Genomic DNA, 13,145 nt, shown 5'->3' on the forward strand with positions numbered 1-13,145 from the left:
CACTGCAGACCCAATCGAACCCTGAAACAGAAATTGGGAAGGGGACACCAGCTGATTTTCTACCCTGAACCGAATTTTCAATTGCATATTCGCTCGGTCTCGGCTCACTGTGCGAAAGCCTCGAGCACACGTCACAGAAAATCTGGTAGTTGTGGGTACAAATAGGAGCAGCAAGTTGGTGAGTGACTTTTTTTATTAAAATTATTAGATTCCCCACAGTGTGGAAACAGGCCCTTCGGCCCAACAAAGTCCACACCGACCCTCTGAAGAGCAACCCACCCAGACCCACTCCCCTGCATTTACCTGTGACTAATGCACCTATCACGATGGGCAATTCACCCTAACCTGCACATCTTTGGACTGTGGGAGGAAACCGGAGCACCCGGAGGAAACCCACGCAGACACGGGGAGAATGTGCAAACTCCACACAAACACTCGCCCGAGGCTGGAATCGAACCCAGGTCCTTGGCGGTGTGAGGCAGCAGTGCTAACCACCGAGCCGCCCATTCTTTATCCATTAAGTTTGAAATTTTATTTTGTGTTGGATACTCATAGAATCCCTACAGCGTGGAAGCAGGCTGTTCAGACCGTATCGACACTCCCACCCAGACCCACCCCATCACCCATTCCCTGTAACCCTGCATTTCCCCACGGCTAACTCACTTTGCCTGCACATTCTTGGACACTATAGGCATCAGATGCTCCCAACATGGTCTTCTCTACATTGGGAGGACCGAACGTAAACTTGGGGAACGGTTCGCCGAGCTTATCAGCCGGGGACAACCAGACCTCCCAGTAATCTCCCATTTTAATTTCCCATCCCACTCTCTTTCCGACATGACCATCCTTGGCTTCCTCTACTGCCACAAACCACATCACAAATTGGGGGAACAACACCTCATCTTCTGCCTGGGGCAGCCTACAGCCTGGAGGACTTAGCGTTGAGTTCTCCAATTTCAAACAGTCTCCCTTCCCAGCCCCAGCTCCCTCCCTTCCACTGCTCCCTGCCACCAACCGGATTCATTCCTCCCGTTGACCAACCAGGTCATAGCCTCCTCCTGTCTTCACCTATCCCCACCCCGCCCTGCCCCGCCCCTGTCACCCCATTTTTTCTGCAGCTCTCTCTACACCCACCCCCAGTGCTGAAGAAGGTTACACCCAAAACGTTGACTTCTCCACCTCCTGATGCTGCCTGGTTTGATGTGATTCGGAGATGACGGTGTTGGACTGGGGTGTACAAAGTTAAAAATCTCACAACACCAGGTTATAGTCCAACAGGTTTGATTGGAAGCACTAGCTTTCGGAGCATCACTCCTTCATCAGGTGGTTGTGGAGAATAAAACTGTAAGACACAGAATTTATAGCAAAGGTTTACAGTGTGGATATAACTGGAATTATATATTGAAAAAGACCTGGATTGTTTGTTAAGTCTCTCATCTTTTAGAATGTTAAAAATCACACAACACCAGGTTATAGTCCTTTAGATTTTTTTTTTAAGATTCCCTACAGTGTGGAAACAGGCCCTTCGGCCCAACTAGTCCACACCAACCCTCCGAAGAATAACCCACCCAGATCCATTTCCCTCTGACTAATGTACCTAACGCTACGGGCAATTTAGCGTGGCCAACTCACCTGACCTGCACATCTTTGGACTGTGGGAGGAAAGCCGGAGCACCCGGAGGATACCCACGCAGACACGGGGAGAATGTGCAAACTCCACACAGACAGTTACCCGAGGCTGGAATCAACCCTGACACCCTGGTGCTGTGAGGCAGCCGTGCTAACCACTGATCCACCGTACCGCCCCTTATTTGGAAGCACTACCTTTTGGAGCGCCGCGCCATCAGGTGGTTAGCAGCGTCGCTCCGAAAGCTAATGTGCTTCCAATTAAACCTGTTGGACTATAACCTGGTGTTGTGTGATTTTTAACTTGGTCCACCCCAGTCCGACACCGGCGTCTCCAAATCTTTTCGAATGACCTTGTTGGTTTCGCTTCTTTCATATATGTAAATCGCAAAACGTTTTTTAAAAGTTACATTCTCAAGCGAACTTTAACAACTGGTGTCATGTCGGCCCAGATAAGGTTCCGAAGGTGTGAGACTGTCTGTGCCACAATGGTCAGACTGATTCTAATCTAAGATTTACATGGATTCATGCAGTTTTTGAGCAAAGTAAAATGTAATTCTGCAAGTGCGAATTCACCCCACAAACTTATATGTCTATGTGTGCACGTGGGTTGTTGTGTTCTTCCAGCCTCCTGCTTGTGTACTTTGGATCCCAGCATTTGCAGTTTCTTTTCGCCACTATAGGCAATTTGGCACTTAACCCACACAACTTTGGACCGCGGGAGGAAACCCACACAGAGACAGGGGGAGAACATGCAAACGCCTGAGGGTGGAATCGAACCCGGGTCCCTGGCGCTGTGAGGCAGCGGTGCTAACCACTGAGCCACCGTGCCGCCCGTGAATTGAATCTGACTTCAGAAATACGTTGGTGCAAACATGGGACAAAAGTCAGCCATTCAGCCCCTCAAGGCTGCGTCACCACTCACTAGGCTTGTGGCTGATCTGATTTTAACAGGAATGTTACAGTCGTGATCGTATTCAATGGTGAGGCAGGTTCCAGGGACTAAATGGCCTCTTCCTGCCCCCAGTTCAGTGTTCTTAAACAGGCGACCCCTTATTTTGAAACTATGGTTCCCGATTCAACAGGAAACATCCTCTCCACATCCACCCGGTCAAGTCTCCTCAGGATCTTATTTGCTTCAATTCAGTCACCTCTGATTCTTCTAAACTCCAGGCCTAGCCCTGTCCAGCCTTTCCTCTCAAAGGCCAACCCGCTCAGTCCAGGCATTAGTGCAGTAAAACCTCACTCTCTCTGAGCTACCTTCAACCCATTAATGCCCTCCCGCGGATCCAGTGACTAATATTGCACCAGTCCAGCTGATGTCTCACCCAATGCCCCGTGTGAAGCACAGCCTCTCCCTGCTCTTGCACTCACTTCCCCTTAGGGCAAACCATGACATTCTCTCAGCTGTACTGAACGGACGGAGAGAGAGCAGGTAAATGTGAAACCCAAGACCAACATCGAGGGCGGTGTCTGACAGGAGGTGCAGCAAGGTTGTTGACGCTTGGCCTTGGGGGGGGGGGGGGGGTCAATTTCCTCCCTCAGTCACAATTTCCCAAGTTTCATCGCTGTAATAAGAAGGAGCCATTACAGCCCGTCAATCTTCCTCAAGCATCCCCTTCCAAAGAAACGCGGAGCCATCCAGCCCTTTGAGTTTGCTCTGCCCTTCGATACGTTCGCGCTGGTCGTCCAACCAAAAAGCACTCAAATATTTCGGCCTCCACTGATTTCGGTGGCAGAGAGTTGCACTGGCTTCCTGGGCGTGCTCCTGATCTCAATCCAAGATGGCCTGCCATGTACCTTTAGACAGCGAACCCCTTGGTTCTGGATCATAAGATGCGGAATCCACAAGGGCAGAGGCAAGAAACGAATAGGGGAGGAGCACACGGGTGGGAATGGTGGATAGATCCTCTCGACAAGTAACTACACATTGAAAGAGGGAACAGAACAGGAGACAATGAGGGAATGTAACAAAGGCACTACGTTAATCAGAACTGACTGAGTCTTCACGTAGGTTGGAAACAACAGGTAGATGTAGCGAGAAGGAAGACCTTGGACTGTCTTTGGGACGGTTTGCAGTTGTGGATCCAACTAGGTTATTTTGAATCTCATCATGTGTAATAGTCATAGAGGTGTACAGCATGGAAACAGACCCTTTGGTCCAACCCGTCCATGCCGACCAGATATCCCAACCCAATCTAGTCCCACCTGCCAGCGCCCGGCCCATATCCCTCCAAACCCTTCCTATTCATATACCCATCCAAATGCCTTTTAGATTTACAATTGTACCAGCCTCCACCACTTCCTCTGGCAGCTCATTCCATACACGTACCACCCTCTGTGTGAAAAAGTTGCCCTTAAGTCTCTATTATATCTTTCCCCTCTCACCCTCTAGTTCTGGACTCCTCCATCCCAGGGAAAAGACCTTATCTATTTATCTTATCCATGCCCCTTATGATTTTATAAACCTCTATAAGGTCTCCCCTCAGCCTCCGACGCCCCATGGAAAACAGCCCCAGCCTGTTCATTCTCTCCTTGTAGCTCAAACTCTCCAACCCCGGCAACATCCTTGTAAATCTTTTCTGAACCCTTTCACATTTCACAACATCTTTCCGATAGGAAGGTGACCAGAATTGCAGGCAATATTCCAACAGTGGCTTAACCAATGTCCTGTACAGGTGCAATATATCCTCCCAACTCCTGTACTCAATACTCTGGCTGATAAAGGAAAATATACCAAACGCCTCCTTCATTATCCTATCTAGCTGCGACTGCACTTTCAAAGAGCTATGAACCTGCACTCCAAGGTCTCTCTGTTCAGCAACACTCCCCAGGACCTTACCATTAAGTGTATAAGTCCTGCTAAGATTTGCTTTCCCAAAATGCAGCACCTCGCATTTATCTGAATTAAACTCCATCTGCCGCTTCTCAACCCATTAGCCCATCTGGTCCAGATCCTGTTGTAATCTGAGGTAACCCTCTTCGTTGTCCACTACACCCTCCAATCTTGGTGTCATCTGCAAACTTACTAACTATACCTCTTTTGCTCACATTCAAATCATTTATATAAATGACGAAAAGTACTGGACCCAGCACCGATCCTGTGGCACTCCACTGGTCACAGGCCTCCAGTCTGGAAAACAACCCTCCACCACCACCCTCTGTCTTCTACCTTTGAGCCAGTTCTGTATCCAAATGGCTAGTTCTCCCTGTATTCTGTGAGATCTAACCTTGCAAACCAGTCTCCCATGGGGAACCTTGCCAAATGCCTTACTGAAGTTCATATAGATCACATCTACCACTCTTCCCATATCAATTCTGTTTGTTACTTCAAGTTTGTGAGACATGATTTCCCACATGTTGACTATCTCTACCCAAATACATGTATATCCTGTCCCTCAGGATACCCTCCAACCACTTGCCCACCACTTAGGTCAGGCTCACTGGTCTATAGTTCCCTGGTTTGTCTTTACCACCCTTCTTAAACAGTGGCACCACGTTTGCTAACCCCCAATCTTCCAGCACCTCACCTCTGACTATCAATCATACAAGTATCTCAGCAAGAGGCCCAGCAATCACTTCTCTAGCTTCCCACAGAGTTCTTGGGTACACCTGATCAGGTTCTGGGGATTTACCAACTTTTATGCGTTTCAAGACATCCAGCACTTCCTCCTCTGTAATATGGACATTTTGCAAGATGTCACCATTTATTTCCCTACAGTCTATATCTTCCATGTCCTTTTCCACAGTAAATACTGATCCAAAATACTCCTTTAATATCTCTCCCATTTTCTGTGGCTCCGCACAAAGGCCGCCTTGCTGATCTTTAAGGGGCCCTATTCTCTCCCTAGTTACCCTTTTGTCCTTAATGTATTTGTAAAAACCCTTTGGATTCTCCTTAATTCTATTTGCCAAAGCTATCTCATGTCCCCTTTTTGCCCTCCTGATTTCCCTGTTAAGTATACTCCTACTGCCTTTATACTCTAAGGATTCACTCGATCTATCCTGTCTATATCTGACATATGCTTCCTTCTTTTTCTTAACCAAACCCTCAATTTCTTTAGTCATCCAGCATTCCCTATACCTACCAGCTTCCCTTTCACCCTGACAGGAATATACTTTTTCTGGATTCTCGTTATCTCATTTCTGAAGGCTTCCCATTTTCCAGCCGTCCCTTTATCTGCGAACATCTGCCCCCAGTCAGCTTTTGAAAATTCTTGCCTAATACCGTCAAAATTGGCCTTTCTCCAAATTAGAACTTCAACTTTTAGATCTGGTCTATCCTTTTCCATCACTATATTAAAGCTAATAGAATTATGGCCATTGGTCTCCAAAGTGCTCCCCCACTGACACCTCAGTCACCTGCCCTGCCTTATTTCCCAAGAGTAGGTCAAGTTTTGCACCTTCTCTAGTAGGTACATCCACATACTGAATCAGAAAATTGTCTTGTATACACTTAAGAAATTCCTCTCCATCTAAACCCTTAACACTATGGCAGTCCCAGTCTATGTTTGGAAAGTTAAAATCCCCTACCATAACCACCCTATTTTTCTTACACAGATAGCTGAGATCTCCTTAAAAATTTGTTTCTCAATTTCCCTCTGACTATTAAGGGGTCTATAATACAATTCCAATAAGGTTATCATCCCTTTCTTATTTCTCAGTTCCACCCAAATAACTTCCCTGGATGTATTTCCGGGAATACCCTCCCTCCGCACAGCTGTAATACTATCCCTTCTCAAACAGCTGTAATGCTATCCCGTATCAAAAAGGCCACTCCCCTCCTCTCTTGCCTCCCTTTCTGTCCTTCCTGTAGCATTTGTATCCTGGAACATTAAGCTGCCAGTCCTGCCCATCCCTGAGCCATGTTTCCGTAATTACTATGATATCCTAATCCCATATTCCTAACCATACTCTGAGTTCATCTGCCTTCCCTGTTAGGCCCCTTGCATTGAAATAAATGCAGTTTAATTTATTAGTCCTACCTTGTCCCTGCCTGCCCTGACTGTTTGACTCACTTCTGTCCTCAACTGTACTAGTCTCAGATTGACCTCTTTCCTCACTGTCTCCCTGGGTCCCACCTCTCCCACCTTACTAGTTTAAATCCTCCCAAGCAGCTCCAGCAAATCTCCCTGCCAGTATATTAGTCCCCTTCCAATTTTGGTGCAACTCGTCCTTCTTGTACAGGTCACTTCTACCCCAAAAGAGATTCCAATGATCCAAAAATGAGGCAGTTTTAATAAATAATGTCAGAGCAAATAATAAAAGGAATACCATAGTCTCTGAATACCATAAGGCTGCTCTCTCGCAGAGACGGACTAAAATCATGAGGGGAGGCGATGGCCCAGTGGTATTATTGCTCGACTGTTAATCCAGACACCCAGAATACTGTTCTGGGGACCTGGATTCAAATCCCGCCTTGGCACGTGGTGGAATTTGAGTTCAATAAAAAAGCGGGAATTAAGAGTCGACTGCTGACCATGAGACCATTGTCAATTGTCGGAAAAACCCATCTGGTTCCCTCATGCCCTACAGGGATGGAAATCGGCCAACCTGACCTGGTCTGACCTACATGTGACTCCAGAGCCACAGCAATGTGGTTGACTCTGAACTGCCCTCTGACATGGCCTGGCAAACCACTCAGATTGTATCAATCACTAGAAAGTCACAACGAAGAAATGAAACCAGATGGACCCCCACCCGGCTTCGAGCTCAGACCTGGGAAAGACAACGGCAAAAGCTCAAACAGCCCTGTCGACCGTGCAAAGTCCTCCTTACCAACATCTGGGGGCGAGTGCCAAAATTGGGAGAGCTGTCTCACAGACTAAAGCAATAGCCTGAGATAGTCATTCCTACGGAATCATACCTTACAGGTAACACCTCAGACCCCACCACTACCACCACCATCTCTGGGTATGTCCTGTCCCACTGGCACGGTGGTATACAATCAGGAGGGAGTTGCCCTGGAAGTCCTTGACATCGACTCCAGTCCCCATGAAGTCTCATGGCTTCGTGTTAAACGTGGGCAAGGTAACATCTCACTGGTTACCATGTACCATCCTCCTTCACCTGTTGAGCAACACGTGGAGGAAGCACTGAGGTGGCAAGGGTGCAAAATGTACCTTGGGCGGCGGATTCCAATGCCCGCCACGGCAGCAGCATTACTGATCGAGCTGGTCGGGTCCTAAAGGATTTAAGGCTATCACGCAGCACCTGCTCAGTGACGCCCAGATTGAGTTTCGCCAGGGACACCCAGCTCCTGACCTCACTACAGCCTTGGTTCAAACATGGACAAAAGAGCTGAATTCCAGGGGGGAGGTGAGAGTGACAGCCCTCGACATCAAGGCTGCATTTGACCATGTATGGCATCAAGGAGCCCTGGCAAAACTGGAGTCAGTGGGTATCGTGGGGAAACACTCCGCTGGTTAGAGTCATACCTGGGTCTGTGGCAGGCGGTGAAGGAACCAACAAGAGGGGGGGGAAAGAAACATTTGACCTCATCCTTGCTAATCTGCCGGCTGCAGTAGCATCTGCCCATGACAGCATTGGTAAAAGAGCCCACCACACTTGTCCTTGTGGGGACGAAGTCCCATCTTCACATTAAGAATAGCGACCGTCGTGTTGTGTGGCACTGTCACGGTGCTAAATGGGACAGACTTCGAACTGATCTAGCAGCTCAAGACTGGGCATCCGTGAGGCCATCAACAGCAGAACTGTACTCCCGCCCAATCTGCAACCTCGTGGCCTGGCATAGCCCCCACTCAACCATTACCTGCAAGCCAGGGGATCAACCCTGGTTCAGTGGAGAGTGTAGGAGGACATGCCAGGATCAGCATCAGGCGCACCTGAAAACGGGGTGTCAACCTGGTGAAGCTACCAGACAGGACTACTTGCCTGCCAATTGGCATAAACTGCAAGTGGTAGACAGAGCTAAGCAATCCCACAACCGACAGATCAGATCTAAACTCTGCAGTCCTTCCATGTCCAGTTGTGAATGGTGGTGGAGAACTAAACAACTCTCTGGAGGAGGAGGTTCCACAGATATCCCCACCCTCAACGATGGAGGAGCCCAGCACATCAGTGCAAAAGATCAGGCTGATGCATTCGCAACAATCTTCAGTCAGAAGTGCCGAGTTGACGATCCACCTTGGGCTCCTCCAGTGGTCCCCAGCATCACAGACACCAGTCTCCAGCAAATTCGATTCACTCCACGTGATATCAAGAAACGGCTGGAGGCACTGGATACTACAAAGGCACTGGGCCCTGATAACAGTCTGACAATAGTACTGACGATGTGCGCTCCAGAACTTGCCGCTCCTCTAGCCAAGGTACAACACTGCCATCTACCCGACAATGTGGAAAATTGCCCAAGTATGTCCTGTACGCAAAAAGCAGGACAAATCCAACCCAGCCAATTACCGCCCAATCTGTCTGCTCTCCACCATCAGTAAAGTGATGGAAGGAGTCACCAACAGTGCTATCAAGCAGCACCTACTCAGCAACAACTTGCTCGGTGACGCCCAGTTTAGGTTTTTCCAGGGTCATTCAGCTCCTGACCTCATTACAGCCTTGGTTCAAACGTGGACAAAAGAGCTGAATTCCAGGGGGGAGGTGAGAGTGACAGCCCTTGACATCAAGGCTGCATTTGACCATGTATGGCATCAAGGAGCCCTGGCAAAACTGGAATCAGTGGGTATTGTGGGGAAACACTCCGCTGGTTAGAGTCATACCTGGTGGAAAGGAAGATGGTTTGTGATTGTGGGGGTCAGTCGTCTCAACTGTAGGACATTTCAGCAGGAGTCCCTCAGGGTAGTGTCCTAGACCCAACAATCTTCAGCTGCTCCATCAATGACCTTCCAAGGTCAGAAGTGGGGATGTTCGCCGATGATTGCACAGTGTTCAGACCTCAGATACTGAAGCAGTCCATGCTCAAATGCAACAAGATCTGGACAATATCCAGGCTTGGGCAGACAAATGCGGAGTCCAGAACTAGAAGGGTGTAGGTTTAGGATAAGAGGGGAAAAGATTTAAAAAGTAACCTAAGGGGCAACCTTTTCACCCAGATGGTGGTGCGTGTATGGAATGAGCTGCCAGAGGACGTGGTGGAGGCTGGTACAGTGACAGCATTTAAAAGGCATCTGGATGGGGACATGAATAGGAAGGGTTTGGAGGGATATGGGCCAAGTGCTAAAATAGGACTAGATTAGGTTAGGATATCTGGTTGGCATGGACAAGTTGGACCGAAGGGTCTGTTTCCGTGCTGTACATCTCTATGACTCTGTGTATAAGTTAAATGGACTGGCCATGCTAAATGCACCATAGTGTCCAGGGATTAGCCATGGAAAACGCAGGGTTACAGGAATATGGTAGACAACTGGGTCTGCTGGGATCTTCTTTAGCCTTTATCCACACCACAGGGATTCTATGAATAATGTGGTCTCACCAGTGCTCAGCATAACTAAAGCATAACCTCTCTCCTTTTGTATTCAACCCCCCCTTGTGATTAATGATATAACATTCTATTAGCTTTCCTGTTTACTTACTGTGCCTCCATACCAATTCATACACTCGGATGTCTGGATCTCTGTGTCCCATAGCTCCGCAATCTCTCAAGTTGAGGTATTGTGCTTATTTTCTTTTAATTCTTCCAACCAAAATGGACAATTACATATATCCCCACATCATACTCAATTTGCCACATCTTCACCATTCACCTAACCCATCCTTTTTGCAGCTTTGCTATCTCTTCGTCAAACTTACTTTCTGACTGATTTTTGTGTCATGAGCAAATCTAGCGACCGTATCTTTGGTCCAGTCATCCAAGTCACTTGCGGGGAGGCAATGGCCTAGTGGTATTATTACTGGACTGTTAATCCAAAGACCCAAGTAATATTCTGGGGACCCGGGTTCAAATCCCACCATGGCAGATGGTGGAATTTCAGTTCAAACTAAACAAAACAATTTGTAATTAAGAGTCTAATGACAACCATGTGTCGATTGTTGTAAAAACCCATCTGGTTCACTAATGTCCTTTGGGGAAGGAAACTGCCTTCCTTACCTGGTCTGGCCTACATGTGACTCCAGACCCTCAGCAATATGGCTGACTCTCAATGGCCTCTGGGCAATTAGGGATGGGCAATAAATGCTGGCCCAGCATAAAAAAACCTGTAATACCAAGGAACTATGTACCTAGGTCTCTGTTTGGCAACACTCCCCAGGGCCCTACCATTAACTGTGTGAGCCCTGTATTGGTTTGTTTTACAAAATGCAGCACCTCACGTTTATCTAAATTGAACTCCATCTGCCATTCCTCGGTCCACCAACCCAGTTGATCAAGATCCCGTTGTACTCCGAGACAACCTTCTTCACAGTGCACTGTCTCCCCCCCCACCCCCCCCACCCCCACAAAACTTGGTGTCATCCACAAACCTACTAACCATGCCTCCTATATTCTAATCCAAATCATTTACATAAATGATGAGCAGCAGTGGACCCAGCACTGATCCTTGTGGCACACCGCTGGTGACAAGTCTCCAGCCTGGGAACCACCATCCTCTGTCTGCTACAGTCAAGTGGTTAAAGGACGGCTGGAAATTAGGAAGTCTTGAAAAATTAGATAACAAGGGACCAGAGACAGTGTGTTCCTGTTAGGGCGAAGGGCAAGGCTGGTAGCTGCAGGGAATGCTGGGTGACTAAAGAAATTGAGGGTTTGGTCAAAAAGAAGGAAGCATACGTCAGTTGGAGACAGCAAAGACCAAGTGAATCCCTAGAGGAGTATAAGGATAGTCGGAGTATACTTAAGTAGGAAATCAGGGGGGCAAAAAGGGGATATGAGGTAGCTTTGGCAAACTGGGTTAAGGAGAATCCAAAGGGATTCTACAAATATATTAAGGACAAAAGGGTAACTAGGGAGAGAATAGGGCCCCTGAAAGATCAGCAAGACCACCTGTATGTGGAACCAGAAAAGTTGGGGAGATACTACACAAGTATTTTGCATCAGTGTTTACTGTCGAGAAGGTCATGGAAAATAGAGAATGTGGGGAATTAAATAGCGACACCTAGAAAAATGTCTGTATTACAGAGGGGTGGTACTGGATGTCTTGAAATGCATAAAGGTAGATAAATCCCTGGTACCTGATCAGGTGCACCCGGGATCACTGGGGGAAGCTAGGGAAGTGATTGCTGGGCCTCTTGCTGAGATATTTGTATCATCAATAGTCACAGGTGAGGTGCCGGAAGACTGGAAGTTGGCTAATGTGGTGCCACTGTTTAAGAAGGGTGGTAAGGACAAGCCAGGGAACTATAGACCAGTGAGCCTGACCTCAGTGGTGGGCAAGTTGTTGGAGGGAATCCTGAGGGACAGGATGTACATGTATTTAGAATGGCAAGGACTAGGGATAGTCAGCATGGCTTTGTGCATGGGAAATCATGTCACAAACTTTTGAGTTGTTTGGAGAGGTAATGAAGAGGATTGATGAGGGCAGAGCAGTGGACGTGGTCCAAATGGATTCAATAAGGCTTTCGACTGGTTAGCAAGGTTAGATTACATGGAATAGAGAGAGAACTAACCATTTGGATACAGAACTGGCTCGAAGGTAGAAGAAAGTGGTGGTGGAGGGTTGTTTTTCAGACTGGAGGCCTGTGACCAGTGGTGTACCACAAGGATTGGTGCTGGGTCCAGAGCTAGAGGGTGTAGGTTTGAGGTGAGAGGGGAAAGGATTAAAAAGGACCAAGAGGCGACTTTTTCATGCAGAAGGTGGTGTGAGTATGGAATGAGCTGCCAGAGGAAGTGGTAGAGGCTGGTACAATTACAACATTTAAAAGGCATCAGGATGGGTACATGAATAGGAAGGGTTTTGTGGGATATGAGCCAAATGATGCCAACTGGAACTAGATTATTTTAAGCTATCTGGTCGGCATGGACAAGTTGGACCAAAGGGTCTGTTTCCATTCTGTATATCTCTATGACTGTAAGCCAATTTTGTATCCAATTGGCTAGCTGTCCCTGAATCCTGTGTGATTGTGTCAGAAAGATTCAGTCTACCATGTGGGTACCTTGTCGAAGCCTTCCTAAAATCCATGTAGACAATGTCTACCACAGAGCCGTCATCTATCTTCTTGATCACCTCTTCAAAAAACTATCAAATTTGTGAAATATGATTCCCATTACACATAGCCATACTGACTACCCCTAATCAGTCCTTGTCTTTCCAAATGCATGCAAATCTCTCCACTCCCTTCCAACAACTTATCTACCACTGATGTTAGGCTCATCAGTCTGTGGGTCACTAGCCTTTCTTAAATAATGGTACAACATTAGCCATCCTCCAGTTTTCTGGCACCCCACCCACACTTAGAGTCATAGAGATGCACAACACAGAAACAGACCCTCCAATCCAACTCATCCATACTGACCAGAAATCCTAAATTAATCTAGTCCAGGACTTGGTCCATATCCCTCTTAACCCTTCCCATTTATATATTCATCCAGATGCCTATTAAATGTAGTAATTGTACCA

At 47.5% G+C, this 13,145-nt stretch overlaps 1 protein-coding gene across 1 annotated transcript in view; it reads right to left on the bottom strand.

The window, feature by feature from the left end:
• LOC148144593 (uncharacterized) overlaps positions 1-13,145 on the bottom strand; it is a 233,819-nt gene that overhangs the window by 66,971 nt on the left and 153,703 nt on the right. The gene's annotated exons all lie outside the window — the stretch shown is intronic.

The sequence above is a fragment of the Chiloscyllium plagiosum genome, unplaced genomic scaffold (genome assembly GCF_037043375.1).
Source record: "Chiloscyllium plagiosum isolate Xiang-an unplaced genomic scaffold, Cpla_swu_hap1 HiC_scaffold_27, whole genome shotgun sequence".
In the NCBI taxonomy this organism is placed as follows: domain Eukaryota; kingdom Metazoa; phylum Chordata; class Chondrichthyes; order Orectolobiformes; family Hemiscylliidae; genus Chiloscyllium; species Chiloscyllium plagiosum.